The following is an 18,848-nucleotide window of genomic DNA, read 5'->3' as shown; positions in this document are numbered from 1 at the left end:
GCCTTTTGCAAAGAGGATTAGTTCAAGTTCAAAAACACTACAAATGCTAAAGAAATTTCTCATGCCCTCAAAACTCAATGTGAGTGAAAAGTGGTAGCCAACCCAAACATACTCTTAGTTTTAGAATAAATTTGACTCAAATCTCTATTTGAAAGTATGCTTCAACTCAAATCTTTCCGGTGTTATCACTCAACAAATGAAATCACTCTGAAAAGGGGTGTAACACTCTCAACAATATATGTGAGCAGAATAATGTAAACAAAATCAAATACCTCACATATAAATTGAATGAAAAACGCTTAACCAAGAATGAACAAGTAGTCTCATGAAAGGATGCCAAAAAGAATTTATACCACCCTTTTTATTCAGTCATATCAATATCTAAACTACACAATCTTCAAGATCAAATAAGGACTTTATTAAGATGTAATGTAGGGTAAAAGTAAAGGGAATGAAATAAAAATGGGTGAAGGTAAATAATTAGAAGTGTTTTCAAGATTTGTCGGAATGTCAACTCTTTTTGGAATTTCCATTCAACAATTTTTTTTTCAACTTTTCTTCTTCAAAGTAGTATTCCTTCCTTCCATTTCACTTCTCAAAATTTGATGAGAACCCTTTTTATTTTCTTCTTTTTGACACTTTTCCCTTCTTCTTTTTTCTTTTCTTTGAATTTTTTTTTTCTTCTTTGCACAAACCACCACATTGAAACAAACTGATCAAATTCAATCTTGAAACACTATGGATAAGGGCTTTAAGAAAGAAAGGCTAATTAAAAGGCTCGATGGGGTGACTAGCGATAATGTATCAAAAAAGAAAAACACATATATGGCTCAAAGTAGACAAAAATGGCCTAATCTCATCTCTCAAAGACTAGTATAGTTCATTCAACATCAATGACTTCAAAAGATTCGAGTGTGGCATAAAATCAGATTTTTTTTTCTTGGCCAAAAGAAAAAACAATGAGACTACAACAAGAGAAATATGTTATGCACTTCCAAATGAATTTTAAGATTAGAAACAATAAATAACCCTCCAAAAATAATGATTGGCTCAAAACTCACAAGGGTTATAGTCTCCACATTGTTATCATCAAGATTTTCTAATCATTTTTATCCTTCAACAACAAGTTGTATTTGAGTGGCTACGTGCATGTGCAATGAATTGAGCATGAAAGCAATGAAATTCTTTAAGCAAGAGTAGTATAACAAACTCAAAACATAAATCTCAAGCTAGGCAAAAGATTTTTTTTTTTTTTTTTTTTTTTTTTTGTAACACAACAAAACAAAACAAAACAAAAAGATAGAAATCTATGTACATTCCCCCCAAACCTAAACCAAACATTGTCCTCAATGTTAAAAATGATACTCTCAAATATATGTCTTAAATGAAAAGAGAGCAAAATATTAATATGCAACATGAGAACCAAGTAGAAACAAGTAAGATAAGGAGAAGGAGGAGACGTACCTTGATCAAGCTGATTGTTATAAATTTTAATTTTTGTCAAATATTAGCTAGAACAAAAGAAAATAAAATGAAACAAGAAAATAAACACAAAGATTAATCTAAAATCAGAAAATAAACAAGATTTTTTTTTTTTTTTGCAAAAAGATTTAACACAACTGGAGATCAATCCTGATAAACAGGACCATCCAAACCCCAACAACACCATGGAGATAAATAATTCATATTATGAATGGACTAGTCCAATGATATTGTAACTTACCTGGGTCAAAAACATGTTGAGAAGCTTTTGCAGTCTCTTCCAAATGAATTCTTTGCATAACCATAGACGCACTAATACCCTTAATATCAGCAATTTTCCAACCTATAGCTTCCTTATGCTCTTGAAGTCTACTTATCAATTGGTGTTCCCAAAAGTCATCCAACTTTGGTGGTTCTACAATAGATGGGAATGGGGATGAAGAAAGTGGAAGAGGGACCACTTTTGGCTACCAACTATCAATACTTAAGAGAGGAATAGAATCCAACAATGCATTGACCTCCTCAATTGATTTTTCAATATCCAACTTGCAATCAAAAAGGGTTAAGCAAGCCTTTGGGGGATCCTCACAACTTGATTGTAGGAAAGTGTCCTGGACTAGGCTCCCAATCATGTTAACCTCACATATATCCTCATTGTCTAGTACTTGCTTACTTATGTCAAAAATATTAAACTCAACAGTCATATTCCCAAAAGAAATCTTCATCACACCACTCCGACAATTGATCAAAGCATTGGATGTGGCTAAGAAAGGGCGACCCAAAATGACATGGATTTGTGTACTAACATCTAGGGCAGGCTCAGTGTCTAACACAACAAAATCAACAGGAAAATAGAATGAATCTACCTTAATTAGCACATCCTCAACAATACCTCTAGGGATTTTCACAGACCTATCAGCTAATTGAAGTGTCATGGTTGTGGGTTTCAACTCCCCCAAACCTAGCTGTAAGTATACTGAATATGGCATTAGGTTCACACTTGCCCCCAAATCTAGCAAAGCTCGCTCAATGAGACGATCCCCAATCCTGCATGAAATTGTAGGAGATCCAAGGTCCTTACATTTCACTAGATATTTATTTTGAATGATTGAACTAACTTGCTCTACCAAAAATGCCTTTTTAGGGACATTTGTCTTTCTCTTCATTGTCACAAGATCTTTCAAAAACTTGGCATAAGCAGGAACATGCCGAATTGCATCAAGAAATGGAATGTTTATTTGCACTTGCTTAAAAACCTCTAAAATATCTCCAAATTGTGCACTTTTCTGAGGATTGATTAAACTTTGAGGAAATAGAGCTTTAGGAACAAACTTCTTATCAAGAGGGGAAGAGCTAAGATCCTGAATTGGACTTGAGGTTAAGTTGCCCTTCTTTTCTTTATGATCATCCTATGAACTGTGAACTCCTTTTTCCTCTAACACAATGTTTTCATTATCCTCCACTTCTGGCATTTTCACTTGATTATCAACCTATCTACCAAACCTAAGGGTAGTAATAGACTGAACAGAATCATGTGCATGAGAAGAACTAGAAGAACCATTGATGGCATATTGCCCTTTTGGGTTAGGTATAGGTTGGCTAGGAAACTTTCCTTTTTCTCTCTCTCCAACTTGGGTTGCTAACTGGCCAACTTGATTTTCCAACTTTGAAATAGCTTGAGTATTCAGATGGGTGGAACTTTTTATCTCTTGAATGGCTTGGCTAGTTGATTGCATGAAAGTTTTGAGAGACTCCTCCAAAAATGATTGTTGTCTTGGTGGTGATACAAACTGAGGTGTTGATTGAGGAATGGGAGAATATGCTTGAGTAGGTGGACGAAATTGACTTTGTTGTTGCACTTGTTGTCCACCTACATTTATGGGGGAATGGTTCTACCTCCAAGAGAGATTAGGATGATTTTGCCAATTTGGATTGTATGTCTCTGAAAATGGACTAGCAAGTGGTTTTCCATAATTATTTAGTGCATTTGCTTGCTCAGTATAAAAATCAGGGTAACCAGCTATGGAGGGACACATTTGTGTTGTATGCATAGGACTTGCATAAATAGAGCATGTTTCACTATGAACTTTATTGACAGAATTCATCCCTCTACCTAAAGCTAAAGCTTCAACCTTATGAGTGAGATTTTTCAACCTAGCTTTTATATCTAAATCTTCACTGACTTCATACAATCCTCATTTCTTAATTGCAGGGGCAGATCTCTCTCTACGATTGGAAAAATCCCATTGTTGTGAGCTTTCTGATAGATTCTCAAGAAATTTGTATGCCTCATCATCCCTAAGACTCAAAAATCTACCACCATTCATGGACTCAATCATGTTACGATTTGTTTGAGTCAAACCATTATAAAAATATTGTACTAGTCTCCATGTTTCAAAACCATGATGAGGACACTTTAAGATCAAGTCCTTAAATCTCTCCCAACTCTCATAAAATTTCTCTTGTTCATCCTAATAAAAATCTGCAATTTCTCTCCTCAAATCACAAACGATATCCAATTTTATAGTCAAGAATTAATAAACCAAACATTCAATTAATTAAGATAAATCCTAAATCATGAGAAAAACATGATTGAACTCATATCTAGAATTCCATCTTAGTCAATTGATATGAAGCAAGAAAAATTTAAATTATTAAAGAACAACTATTGTGGGAAAAATCAAATCACATAAATATTACTGATAATCATTAACAAGGTTTCATCCTCAACCCTAATTATAAATTTAGCTACACATGGTAATTGAAAGAAAACACAAAAATAAAATACTAAACATTAAACTAAACAAATAAAATAAAACTAACTGTTATGGAAGAAAACCAAAGAAGTAGCTGCACTCTCTATACATTCAGCCCTCAGCCTTAACACCCTCCGCCCCCCTGAATTTTGCCCTACAGAGCCTTTAAATAGGTCAAGGAATCCTATTACAAGTTGAATTCTCGTTTGGAGAAAATCCCAGATTTTTAGGCTTCACTTCACCGACGGTTTTGGCCCATTTAACGTCAGAATTTGGACTTTTGGTAAACTACAAAGTTGTAGCCGTTTAAGTTAACGTTCCAGCCCAACTTGAATCATCTCGATTGGATCTGACCCAAAAGTTATGCTAAAAATACTAACTAATGTGCAGTCTGGAATCCTAATCCGAATTGGACTTGGATTTGGTGCAAATTTTCTTTGATTCCTTACTCCAATTGGACTTAAATTTAATTGGGTTGGTCTTTCCTTGAATTCATGCCTGGCTGAATGTAAGTTGGCTTGATTTAATTGGCCTAGCCCCACTTTGCATGTAAAGCCCATGTTACCTACAACACAAAGATATTATATAATCAGTCACAAAATAACATAAAAGTAAGGTTAAATGTGTAGATATGTGAGTACTTTATTGTATATATTTCATGCACATCAATGTCGTTCACGTAGTCCTCTAGTTCCTAATGCATCATGTCATGAAATATGGCCGTCATTGCTCGTTGATAAGTTACACCTGCGTTTTTTAACCCGAAAGGCATCATAGTATAGTAGAAGTTGCCCATGGGTGTTTTAAAAGCAGTTTTCTCCGCGTCCCCTGATGCCATTCTGATCTAATTGTATCCACTGAACCCATTCATGAATGAAAACATGGCGCTTCTTGCTGCAGAATCTATTTGTAAATCCATGTTTGGCAGTGGGAACTCGTCCTTAGGACAGACCCTGTTGAGATTTCCGAAATCTACACAACATCTTATCTGCCCGTTCTTCTTCTTTACTAGTACTATGTTGGATAGCCAATACGGGTGTTGAATAGGCTTGATGAATCCTGCGGCCAGCAATTTTTGTACTTCTTTGATTATTTGCCCTTCTATTTCAGTGTGAAATACCCTAGCAGGCTGGGCCACTAGTTTGGCTTCTGGATCCACATTCAACGTATGCACCACTAGCCCAGGGTCTAGCCCTGGCATTTCACTGTAATCTCATGCAAAAACATCTCTAAATTCTTTAGCCAGCAGTATCAACTCTGATTTTTCCTTTTTAGTCAAACTTGCACTAATTGAGATAGGCCTTGGTTCTTGTGAACTAGACCCCAGGTTAACTTCCTCCAACTCTTCTTTTGCCATAACTTGCACCTCCTTTTCTGTCGCAATTTTTTCATCTTTCTCTTTATTACTTTCTTCCCCCGAACTTTCTTGTGCCACACAACACGCCAAACTCTTGCACTGCCCCTCTTGGGTGGGGCCCGCTTGTATTTCACTCGTGAGCCCTGCGCGCCTTCATAATTTGTACACAATCCTGCCATCAGGGCCTCAAACCATGACACATTGGGGTACGTAATTTGATTCTGCGGCGGGTGCTTCTTTTCTTTTCTTCTTTTGTGCTAGTAACTCCCTTAAGTCAGGCTCTGGGTTACCTCGGACATCTTCCCACTTAAGCACGAAGGTACCTTGTGGCTTTGATACTGAGCTTTCCCCAGACGGAGCCCATTGGTCGTAGAACATAGTTTCTACTAAATAAGCTTCCACCTATTAGAACAGCAAGGGTTTTGCTGCTATGTGTATCATCCTGCCATTTAACCTTCCTTTTACACACTAGTGATAGGTGGAGGGGACCAACCTGTGTTTGTGCAACCATGGCCTCCCCAAAAGCACATTATAGGAGACCTCTGTTTTCACCACATGGAACCACACTAAAGAAGTTATGGGGCCCACTTTCAACCATAACTGAATGTGGCCTGTGGTGTACTCGCCCCTTCTGCCAAACCCTGTCACTTCCATTGGGCATCCTTGAATCTTTCTTTCCGAAATTCCTGCCACTTGTAAAGTGCTCAATGGAATGAGATATACAGAAGCACCTGTATCTATCAAGGCTCTCTTGATGGGGATTTGATTTATAGATGACGCCAAGTAGAAGGGCCTTCGGTGATCTGGGTATTCCACCTCCATATCCTCATTACTAAAAGTGATCTCGATTGACTCCTGTAAGAGGGCTCTGTCATTTGGGATTTTCGCTGATAAGCATTCTACTCCTGCCCCGAAGGCGATGCTCACTAGAGCCTCCATGACTATCTTTCTTTTCTTTGCTGTGAGCCCTAGCTGGTCAAACAAATTTTTGAATTTGGAGCTTCGCTGTAAAGTGGTGATTGCTGTGACAGGCAGGGCTGGATTTTCTTCTTCGTCTTCCCCTGGATTCGCACAAATCACCACCGCTACTACACCCTTCCATTTGTGGTTTGGGAGTGGGTTTCTTTGAAACTCCTACTGGGATAGTTCTAGAGTTTCTTCTTTGATCCTGTGGTGCACCAATCTGCGGAGCGCCTAACACTCTACGGAAGGATGTTGCATGTAGTTATGCAAATGGCAGAAGCAGGGGTCCCTCCGCTCCTCTTCTGTGGGTTCTCTGGAAACTTGATTAGGCTTGAAAACTCCATTTGCTATCCACTTGTCTAGCAACACATCTAATTATTTTGGAGTGCATGGTATCGGTGGTGGAGTATCGTATTCCTTTCCATCAATCTTCCTTCTCCGCTCGCTAGTGGATACTACCATAGCTTGCAGAGCATTTCTTTTGTCCAAACTTGGTTTTACAGATTGGGCAGTCTTTCTGGCCTTTTGCAACAACTGCATAAACTGGGAGATTTCAAAGTTTTCCAAGACTACCCTGTACTCCCTAATCATGTTCGTCATACACATTTCCACCAATGTTCTTTCTTCACAGTGATCATAGCAATCAAGTGCTATATTCCTAAATCTTTTAATGTATTCCATCAAATCTTCGTCATTCCTTTGCTTGGTTTCTTGCAGGGTTGCAAGCGTTACCGTTTCTTCCCCGTGGAAGTACTTAATGAAAAATACATCCACCATATCGTCCCAAGTTGGGATCGATCTTGGCTTTAGGCCGATGTACCAGGTTTATGCCCGGTCGCATAGCGACTTGGAAAATTCTCGAAGACATAAGTCTTCGTCTGCGGCGTAAGGGCCAAGGGTATCAATGAACTTGCTCACGTGCTCAACAACACTTCCCTTCCTGCCATCGTATTGTGCAAAGGCCCTTGGCTCATACCTTTCAGGATACGGTTTGCTGAGTACTCTTAGTAGGTAAGGAGGCCTTCGTGCGTAGAATCTCTCCTTAGGTGCTCTAGCTCTCTCTTATTCCAGGGGAGCCGCTACTTCGGCCATAGTAACGAAACGTTGTTCCGCATTCTGTAGGACTCCTCCTACTGGTGTCTCCTCTTTGTCTACCGCATGTTCTGGGTCATGCTGGCTTCCTTTTTCCTTTGTTTTGTCTGTTTTTAGCTAATGGATTTCTTCCATCATTTGTTGCTATGAGTGTTGCAGGGATTGCAAAACTTCAATGAAGATGTTGGCATTGTCAATAGGGATTCTTGGCTGTGGCTGAGGTCTAACCCCCACTCCGTTGTCACCTTCCGCCTGGTTAGGCTGCTGTTGGTGAGGCGTCGTTGGCCTAGACTCTGCTTGTAAGGGCACGACACTCATATTTCGCATTGTTCTAGACTTTGGAGGCATTTTTTCGCAAGGGCTTCTATCCCTATCTGCTTCTCAACTCTCCAGTGAAGCCGCCAATTTAATGTAGTGGGCCTTTTGTGGTTAAAGTGGGCTAGGCTGCCTCCTGCGGTATTGGGCCTAAGTATTCTGAGTAAGGGAGTTAAAATCGGTCCAACTACAACTCAACTTGGTCTGGCTTATGTGCAAACTATGCCTTGTCTGCCAGAAGCATGCTTACGGCGAGCAGAACTATTTTAGATGGATTACGGCAGGCAGATATGATAATAACAAGATAAGATAAAGTACTTTGACATTTTTATTAAGGTAAACAGATAATTCTTACTTAAGAAAAAGATAATCATAGTTTAACAACAATTATTTTTATAAAAAAAGTAAGGAAAGCAGGGGGTAGTATATGAGTTGATTGAGAGAGGAAATAAATCAGATCAAGTCTAATCTGCAGGACCAAAACCAAAGAGGGAAGAACGCCTTTTCTCAAAGTGGATAATCTCTCAGGGAGATCCTGTCATGGAAATTAATTACTTTGAGAGAAGCAGACTTGAATGGTTGGTGCACAAGAACACCCTTTGTTTCCGGCAGAGAGCAAGATTTTGAGAGGGAGAAAGTGAATCAACCTATTGGTGCATGCCTACCATTCTAACTCTCTATGTTTTTCTTTCCTTCTTTTCTAATATTGCCCTTTTCTTATCTTTTTTTCTTTCTTAATCCTTGTTTTCTATTTCCTGGCTTTCAAGTTTCCAATACTGTGGTGCTTGTTGTTGTTGTTCCTGTACATGGCAAGGGCTTCTTTATAGTGCCTGTCGTGACCGAATTTTACTATTTTAACCCTTAACCACCTTTGTCTGGTCTGAGTGTACCTGCCGACCACCACTGGTTCGTCTATGTGCCACTCCCCATCGCTAGACAAAAGAAAGCTATTTTATTTGTTTGTCTGTAGTGGCACCCTTTCTTGCTACGGTGTGGGTGCCTCCTCTCTTCCTATCCCTCATAGCATGCACCTAGTGATTCCAGCTCAGCTTTGCCCTTTTGGGTGGTATGTCATCCCAGCAGGACACTTCCCCCAAAAGGGCCCTAGCAAGAACCTTAAAATAAGTTTTCCCTTCTCCCCACCGCCAAACCATGACCTCTTACCTCTGACCTATGACTTCACCGTGTCCTGTATTAGCTGGGTACAAGTTGGTGAGGTTTAGGCCTTGTGCGTGCCTCTCTTCCATGTATGTCCAAAATCTGCCTGTTACTCATGCATCTGCTGTGATTGGCCTGCACAGTCTGCCGTACATTCTTGACCATTTTCTGGTTTCTCTTTCCTTTTTGGCATTCCCTATTCGGGGCTGGGCCTTGCTTGATGGTGGGCTTTGCTTTTTCTTCAGCCTACTCTTTTTCCTGCTACCATCTCCTACCATACCACTTTATCATTCCTGTTGCGAAATTGTTTTACCTCAATCTGGCTGGGCCTCTTTGGGCCTACTGTTCATTCTTCCCCTAATGGCCCAGTAAGGCCATTGGTTCTTTTGATACGTCACTGGTAGGCTCCTGTGTCCCATTTGTTTTTCCTTGGCCGTCCCAGGCCCGTTTGCTTCACTTGGGTTTCCTCGGCCTTTTTCTTAACTTTGCATTACCATGGGCTTTTACTGAATTCTTTGGGCTTCCTTGACCCAATTATATTATTCCTCATCCTTGGGGTCCATAGGCTTGCCATCGACCCCTCACTTTCTTTGCTTTCATTATTTTGGGTCTGCCATAACCCATTCTCACTTTTCCACATCACATACTATCCATGGTTTACTTTTTCTCTCTTCCCGGGCTCCTTTAAGCCCATTTACTTCCTCAAGGCCTATTTGTCTATCTCATGAGCCTGTGATCCATTATTCCTGCCGCTTGGGCTTAATGGGTTTTCTATCCATTTGCCAACTCTTTTCCGTCCGTGTTGCTGGGCTTCTCCCTTCCACTTGGGCTTCCGAAATGACCATCAACACTAGTTCACCTCAGGTCGATAGGTGGACGCCACGTTTGTCCTGACCTGGGCTATAGGTTCTCGAATACCAATCCCCCCAAATGTCCGGGGGGGGGGGGGGGAATCCTTGTGGGCATGTCGCCCAAACCTTCATGAGTCTGCTCGGTCGAATGTCGTCTCTTCCAAGAATAGCCGAAAGGAGGAGGAGGAGGAGGAGTTGGGTCTCTGCCTCTAGGTTCCTGCTGCTGTGAGGCTAGCCGGACGCTGAGTACAAAGTGGCCAATAGTCATCGTCTGTCAAGTAACCATCTCGTCACCAAGATCAGCTTCGGTTCTCGAGGAGTTAATTGATTCGACCTTTGTCGACTCAGCTACATAAATGGGGGCTTCGAGCTCAACAGGCACATGTACTCTGTGGTTTTGGGACATAAGTTCTGCTGAAGTGTCCCTTACTAGTGCAAGTTCATCCGAGGCCATGTACCGTGGGTTGAGATCGCGTGCTTTGCCTACAATTAGTTTTGGGGGAAGGAAATTTGCATGCCAAACATCAATGTATGAGAGAAGTGGACTATCTACTAACAGAGCTTGACTAAACGTTTGCCAGGTGGAGTACACAGGGTCAACACCAAGGATCAAATGTGATGCTCGGAGTTGTCCATCCGAGTGAACGAAAATCTCTGACCTAAGCACAAAGTTTAGGTCCCGAACGTGCACTACTCTAAGGTCTAGTTTGAACCTTTTGCTCTCTACATAGATGATACAAAAGTTGGTTAGTGACCACTTGATCAAAATAATCATAAGTAAATTACAAATTAACAAGTAAAAGATACTCGGTACCGACTAACATCACGTGGTGAGAGCAGGCAAAGGAGCTCATCGGCAAGCCAGTTGCTACTCACCCAAATGAATTCCCCAGCCGAGTTTCTATTTGAGTCAGGTAGGCATGATATGAGCCGTACTCGCATGTCCCTAGTCTTTAAATAATAATCTGACCTAATGTTTCCACATAAACTGTACATAAAGTTGATGTCATGATGGTTCAATTGCAACTCGAACAATTGGTTCAACCTACTAACGTAACTCACCACTCGGTAAAAATTAGGGGGGAGTTGGTCAGGACAAAGGCCATAAAATCTAAGGGTGCTTATAGTGAGAGGGTCAACAGGGAACCTAACCCCACCCTTGAGGATAGCCCTCAGGGGAAAGAACACAGTGTTTAAACCCTAGCACCTGTGGATGTCGATATTGCCTTCGTGACAATAGGCGATATCAACATCTCCACGGACATTGTAGGCCACTCTAAAGCTAGCCAAGGACGCTTTTGAAGATAGAAGATGGGAATAGCCCATTCCTAAACTAAGATTAAGGGAAAATTGAAAGAAGAAAAAAGAGTAGAAGGAAAGGCAGAGGGAACTTACTGTGGGCTCTAAGGAGAGAAAATGTTCTGGGCTAGAGGATGAACGCACGAAGGAAGTATGCTCAGTAGAGAGGAAGTTTGAAGAATGAAGAATGCAAAAAGTGAAGAAGAGATTTAGAGAGAACTATTTACAGGAGCCAATGGAGGAGTAAATAACATTTAATAAATGAGGGGTGAGAAACCCTACGAATCCCCATGGTAACTATCCGACGCATCGCTTCAGTTCACAAACCGTCAGATAATGATGACGACTAAACCAGACAGCCAAATATAGCGCACCTTTTAAGGGCACATTAATGAGCCTTTCAATTGCCAAGTATTTACCCGTTGGACTTCCTGGATAGTTTCTGTCTTTTAGTGTCCTTGATTTGTTCTTGGGGACCGGGCAGAAATCAAAGGGGGGGGGGGTAATGTACGGCATAAGGATCCCCATGCCCACTTGGACCCTAAACTTCAACCCAATGGTATGGCCCATGACCCCAACCTCTTTGTCCGACTCCAGGCCCCAGGCCCTCTAGGGCCATAGGCCCAGGCCTCATGCCAGCCTAGAGCCTATTGGGTGAATACTCTTAATCTGTACACATCGTGTTTCATCACTTGGGTCTTGCCCGGTCAATTATATCTCGAACAAGATAGCGACTACTCGGGGTACCGCCTCTCGGCTGCTCGGCAGTACCTTGGGGAGTATCACTGCCAAGCGGCTTTTCTGAAGTGGGAAGCAGTTCCAATGCCACTCGTCTCACTCCCACCTAAACACCCACTTTGAAACAATGGAATTCGACCCCCATGCTCACTAATGACCTAGAGTAATCATAACCCCTCCACTAATCTTGGGCTATAAATAAGAGGCGAAAATGAGGAATGGGGGTCGGAAGGATTCTGGAGAGAATATAGAACAGAGAGCACAAGGAGAGCAACAAGAGAGAAAGGGGGGAATATGTGGGAATAGAGTGTTTTGTTGGGTCTCTGAACTCAGAACTACCTAAGTTAAGAAATTCAAAGCCCACATCACAAATAGATTGTGAGCCTAAGTGAGGACCAGTCCATCAGACTCATTTTTTGCCAGCACAAATGTACAGCATAAAGGCCCCCAGGCCCACTTAGGCCCTGAACTTCAACCCAACGGTATGGCCCATGACCCCAACCCCTTTATCTGACTACGGGCCCCAGGCCCTTTAAGGCCATAGGCCTAGGCCTCAGTCCAGCCTAGAGCTCATTGGGCGAATACTCTTAATATGTACACATCGTGTTTCATCACCTGGGCCTTGCCCAGTCAATTATATCCCGAAAAAGACAGCGACTGCTCAGGGTACCGCCTCTCGACTGCTTGGCAGTACCTTAGGGAGTATCACCGTCGAGCAGTTTTTCTGATATGGGAAGCAATTCCAATGCCACTTCTCTCACTCCCACCTAAACACCCACTTTGAAACAATGGAATTGGACCCCTATGCCCGCTAATGACCTAGAGTAATCATAACCCCTCCACTAATCTTGGGCTATAAATAAGAGGCGAAAAACGAGGGATGGGGGTTGGAATGATTCTGGAGAGAATATAGAACAGAGAGCACAAGGAGAGCAACAAGAGAGAAAGGGAGAAATATGTGGGAATAGAGTGTTTTGTTAGGTCTCTGAACTCAAAACTACCTAAGTTAGGAAATCCAAAGCCCACATCACAAATAGATTGTGAGCCTAAGTAAGGACCAGCCCATCAGCCTCATTTTTGGCCAGCACAAATGTACGGCATAAGGGTCCCTAGGCCCACTTGGGCCCTAAACTTCGACCCAACGATATGGCCCATGACCCCAACCCCTTTGTCCAACTCCGGGCCCTAGGCCAACTTAAAGTCCATTGGGCGAATACTCTTAATCTGTACACATTGTGTTTCATCACCTGGGCCTTGCCCGGTCAATTATATCCCGAACAAGACAGCGACTACTCGGGGTACCACCTTTCGGTTGCTCGGAAATACCTTGGGGATCATCGTCACTGAGCTGCTTTTCTAAGGTGGGAAGCAATTCCAATGCCACTCTTCCCACTCCCACCTAAACATCCACTTTGAAACAATGGAATTGGACCCCCATGCCCACTAATGACCTAGAGTAATCATAACCCCTCCACTAATCTTGGGCTATAAATAAGAGGCGAGAATGAGGAATGGGGGTTGGAAGGATTTTGGAGAGAATATAGAACAAAGAGCACAAGGAGAGAAATAAGAGAGAAAGGGGGAATTTGTGGGAACAGAGTGTTCTATTGGTCTCTGAACTCATAACTACCCAAGTTAGGAAATCCAAAGCCCACATCACAAATAGATTGTGAGCCCAAGTGTTGACTAGCCCATCAGCCTCATTTTTGGCTTGCACAACTTTTATTAAAAAAAGAATATTTTCATTAACTTGCCTTTTGAATTTCTGAGAAAAATTGTTTTGTTTTCATTTTGGTACGACAAAATTTATATTTATGATTTCCTATAATAAAAAAAATATAATTACGAAATACAATACTCTTTATTAAATTAGTTTAAATTGTAAAAAAAATAAATAAATAAAACCACTATAAAATAATTATCACGCAATGTGCAAATTCATAGCTAGTTTCAAATAATTCATAAAGTGGTGGGCCCACCTAAAGAAGAGAAGGAGAAGTTGCCTGAAAAGAAAATAATAATAATAATAATAAATAAAGAGTAAAGAGCTAGCTCTCAACGGTTATAGTTTAATTTGACAATACACTAATGTGGGCCCCATCATAATTGAGTTATTTATAATAGTGTCATTGAAACATTTAACTCAAAATTTGGAAACTTCCAAATTTTTGAGTTTTGAGTTATAGAAACTCAACTAAAAAATCAATCCAAACAACTTGGTTTTTGATAAGGCCCATGTTCTTTGAGTTTTCCAAACACCCACTTAGACATTTTGGGATGGGGAGGTTGTCAGCATTTGGCACTTAACTACAAATTCCTAAGTAATTCTAGAATCAATTATTTGAGGAGCATTGAATAGGAAAAATTGTAAGCTTGTTTTGCTTTGAATTTATTAATTGGGAGTATGTATAAAGCAACGTATTTGCATGTCAAGACTTGTTACTTTGATTTGTGTTTATTCACTTGATTAAGAAAGAAAAAATGCATCAGTTCCTTGAGGAACTCTTCTTCATTTTTTAGAAGAACATCATCAATTTCATTCAATTAAAGCTGCCAAATCGACGTGAACAATATGAAGAATGTCTTGTGGCACATCTTTCATCCAAAGAACTTCCATCCAAACAAGTAAATTGGGTGGAGTAGTTGTCTTTTTCAACAGGAGAATGTGCTATAGCCAGGGGCAACTTGATGCATTTGGATGTCTTAAGCGAAAAGTGATTTGAGGCATTTAATATATTTAAATTACTTGTATTTTTTAAAAATTAAATATTACTTAACTCTATTTTCTTGTTTTAGATGCAAAATTGCTAATTAATCACACAAATTGTTTTAGGTATGATAATTTTTCATACCTGTTAAAGTGGCAAATTGATAGTGGTGAATAATAATGTGATATTAGTGTTAGGCCTATATGCGAACTAGTAAAAGTTTGTCATAGTAAATATTTGCCAACTCAACAATTGTGAAAAATGTTGTGAAATTTTGTGTGTATTGCTTTTTTTTTTTTTAAAGCGTTATATTCACAACATCTTTATAATAAATCTTAGGTGTTAATTTGAACCTACCACTACTTTTTTGTCCACCAATAATAGCCAATAATAACCTGACATTTAGGATTTGTTATGAAAAATATTGTAATAACATTTTTCTATTTCTTTTTCTTGATTTTCATTTGATAAAGAATATCATTTTATTTATTGGATAATATTTGAGTTTTATTAATACCATTACAATGAAAGAAATAATCTTATTGGTAAACATTTGGGGTGCCTTTCAACTTGACTCATTTGCAGCCATGCACCCTGGCTACAGCATTCCTTTGACAGTGAACATAGGAAAAACTAATACAACAAAACTATGAAGCAACAATACCATGAAATTCCCTACCAAAATTACTATTATCACCAAAGAGATCAGTTAACACGGGGCCAAGTAGTTATTGATATAGCATGCCTCAGCCCAAAACACTACTTGGAATAAGGAAAGCAATGAGAGAATGTAGTAATCTGCCCCACGTTATAACAAAAGCGAATAAACCAAAAAAAAAAAAAAAAAGATTTCTTCAATTAATGAAACATTACATTAGGGATAACAAAGATTGTCCAAAAATTTAAGGAAATAAAAGAAAAAAGATTAATTCACATAAAAGATCATGTAGGCCTAAAAACTTTCACATCTGATGATGAGGAGCCCTTAGCAGAACACAAAAATTGAACTTTGAATGGCATGGATCTCGGTAAAGCCCAATGATATCTCCCACCTTCAGTTCCCTCCTAGCCACAAAATTCTCGTGCCATTTTCCATTGAAAACATAGCTCTTAGATGAAGGCCACTTCTTGAAAACCAACTCATAATCGGACTGTGAATCTTGATCGAAAACTGTTACACTCAATCCGTTACTCTCGATCTTTGCAACTGAGTCTGTACCAAGGAATGGCAGAATATGTTGGCGGACAAGACTTTGTTGCACCAAGAGCCGGCTCAAACTACCAATATCACTCGCCGTGAGCTTCTTAATGATTGTCCAGGGAGAAAAACTAGTGCTCAGCGTCATGGACGTACTCTCTTCTTGTGTGTTGGAGGCCACTGTGGAATAATTGTGAGAGATGGAAGTAGTGGGAGGAGTATTATATTGATCTTTTTGCATGGTTTTTCTCTTATTGGAAGAAAACCATGATTCATCAAACAGCGTCAGTGCTGTTGAAACCTCTTTTTCTTGGCTAGCGTTGCACTTGTTGGCGTTGAGTTTGGTGTGAACTGTGAAACACACAAGAAAGCGTGAAGTCGGTGGAAACTAGGGTGTTTTGGCTTTCGAGGGCTTGTAGCAGATTCTGAGTGATGGCTACCATGGCTTGATCTTTGTTGCACTTGTTGGTGTGAAATCCAGAATAAACCGCTAAGTTGGTGGAAACTGGGCTGTTTTGGTTTTGAAGGGTTTGTAGCAGATTTTGAGTGATGGGTATCATGGCTGCTTCTTCTTCTACAGGTCGTGGGTTTAGAGAAAAAACCCAATGAATGAATGAAAGATGATCCAAATAACTGGAGGAGATCGAAGAAAATCAAAACAGAAAACAAAGTGCTCTTAATTGGTGTGTTGGGTACAGAAGAAAAAAAAAGGGAAAGATTATATATAGAGAGAAATAGAATTCTAATCCCAACTCAGAGTCGGACTCGGAATACAATATTAGAGCTAAGACCTGGTGATAATTGTAGCAAATAAAGTACTTTCTTTTTCTTTCTTTTTTCCCAATCACTCCTAGAGTCGGTTTATTTTTACGTAAATCTTGTTTTTAGAAAGTAATCCGAATTGCAAAAGAAAACACAACCAACCTCAACCTTCTTTCTCAAAAATTAATTCCAAAACCAAAACCAACTAGGAATTGGGGTTTTCGACCGTTATTAGACCCCAAATCATTTTTTTTAGTGTCAATATCCACCGCCTTAAAGCTTAGAGAAACGACAGCATAACGCACCTGCGCTGTGGAGCGTAGTACGGTGCCGTTCTAGGCAAGGAGAGACTGGGTTGGAAATTTTGTGGGCCTGGGCCCGCGGCCTAAGTTCAATGGCGGACCGTTGGTTTTGGGCTGAAAATATAGTTGTTTTAATACACAATTAGACAATTTAAATTTAAACTAAATCACATATTGATAAGTTGTAATTTGTCTTATATTTAATTACATGTCTAAATATACGTACCCACTAAAAAAATGGTGGGTAACATAGAATGACCCATTGAGAGATACAACAATTTTTACAATTGTTAAGGTGCCCAGTTTTAATTGGTGCATAATAAAAGTAATATTAATAATAGGTCAAATTGAAAGTAATATTATTTCAATCACGATATACCCAAGTACGAAGCCAGAACTTTAAGTTAGGGGGGCAATTTTACTGTTAACTGTATGCGGTAGTTTCAACCTCTGATTTTGCTACTACTTAGCTGTTGAGTTTTTTTTTTTTTTTTTTTTTTTTTTGTGGGTATGAACAAAATTATTTTTATTTAGAATTTTTACAGGGCGGGGTTGTTTATTTTGGATAAAATTGGTTAATTGAGTTTAATTTTTTTTAGTTTTATTATTAGTAATTTTTGTTGTTAAGTTTTTTTTTTTTTTTTTGTGGCTTGTATATTTTGTTTTAGATTTTAGATTTATAAATTTTTTTATTATAACTAAAATAAGAAAAATACTAGAGTTACAAACTTTTTTATAAATTACTGATATGATAAGTGTTACTGGTATGTAAAAAAATGATGTGAGTGATAGGCCCATTATGCGAACTAATAAAAATTTGCTACCAAAATAGTTTGTAAAAATGTTATAAAAAAATTTTTGTGTGTATAGGATTACACTTAAAAAAATCAATGATATTATTTAATGGAAACAAATTAAATGTAATTTTATAGAACAAAATTGATAAAATTAGTACACATATATAATAATATTTAAAAAAAAAATTTGGTGGGGTCATTGCCCCCCAGTTCAATGATAGCTCCGTCCATGGATATACCATATCAACAATTATAAAAGAATATTGTTCCCTATCATTACTTTTCTTTTTTAATATTCTTGTATTGCCAATGAACCATAGTAAAGGTCTTTTGGTTGGAGAGATGAAAAAGTGAGAAGATAAAAAATAGAGAGTGAATGGAAAATAGGGAGGATAGAAGAGATTTTAGTTTCCCTCATTTGTATTTGGTTGGGAGATGGAAAAGTGGAGGAATGGAGAATGTAGTTTATATAAATTTACTCATATGCCCCTATTAGATAAAGAAAGTAATAAACTATATTTTTATTAAAAAATTGTGTATGGAATTATGGATGGACATTCCATTGCTCACCTTCAAAATTTATTATTTAGCATCAAATATAAAAATGATAAAGTTTAGCTACAAAATTGGTTGTAGCCTAAAGTTACAACCTTACTTAATTATTTTTTATTGGAAGTGAATTTTGACAAGTCCACCGTTGGATTACATTTTCTTCTTATATCTTTCATGTTTGCAAAATTTCTATAAAATTAAAGATCAATAACTATATCATCAATAAATTGTTTAAATTGCAAGTTTTTATAGTTTAAAATTATACATTAAATGTAAGCTTATAGATCATATAGTAAATAATATCCATTTGACACAAAATTTGATATGTGTATTAAGAACATAAAAAATATGCAATTCAACAATTAGATTTTCAAAATATGTAATAATGTGAATGATATTGAGCAAAGTTGTAGCCTTAGGCTATAACCAACTTTGTAGCTAAACTTTGTCCATCTAAAAATAATATATATATATATATATATATATATATATATAGGGATAATTACACATAACCCACC

At 38.8% G+C, this 18,848-nt stretch overlaps 1 protein-coding gene and 1 non-coding gene across 2 annotated transcripts in view; both read left to right on the top strand.

The window, feature by feature from the left end:
- The window catches only part of LOC115970548 (short-chain dehydrogenase TIC 32, chloroplastic-like), a 67,153-nt gene that overhangs the window by 38,381 nt on the left and 9,924 nt on the right, over positions 1–18,848 (top strand). The window lies entirely within an intron of this gene.
- LOC115972648 lies at positions 3,880–3,986 on the top strand. The gene has a single exon (XR_004087512.1). It is a non-coding gene; the product is annotated as a small nucleolar RNA R71 (small nucleolar RNA).

The sequence above is a fragment of the Quercus lobata genome, chromosome 12 (assembly GCF_001633185.2).
Source record: "Quercus lobata isolate SW786 chromosome 12, ValleyOak3.0 Primary Assembly, whole genome shotgun sequence".
NCBI classification, from domain to species: Eukaryota; Viridiplantae; Streptophyta; class Magnoliopsida; order Fagales; family Fagaceae; genus Quercus; species Quercus lobata.
This window is presented reverse-complemented; position numbering and strand designations above follow the sequence as displayed.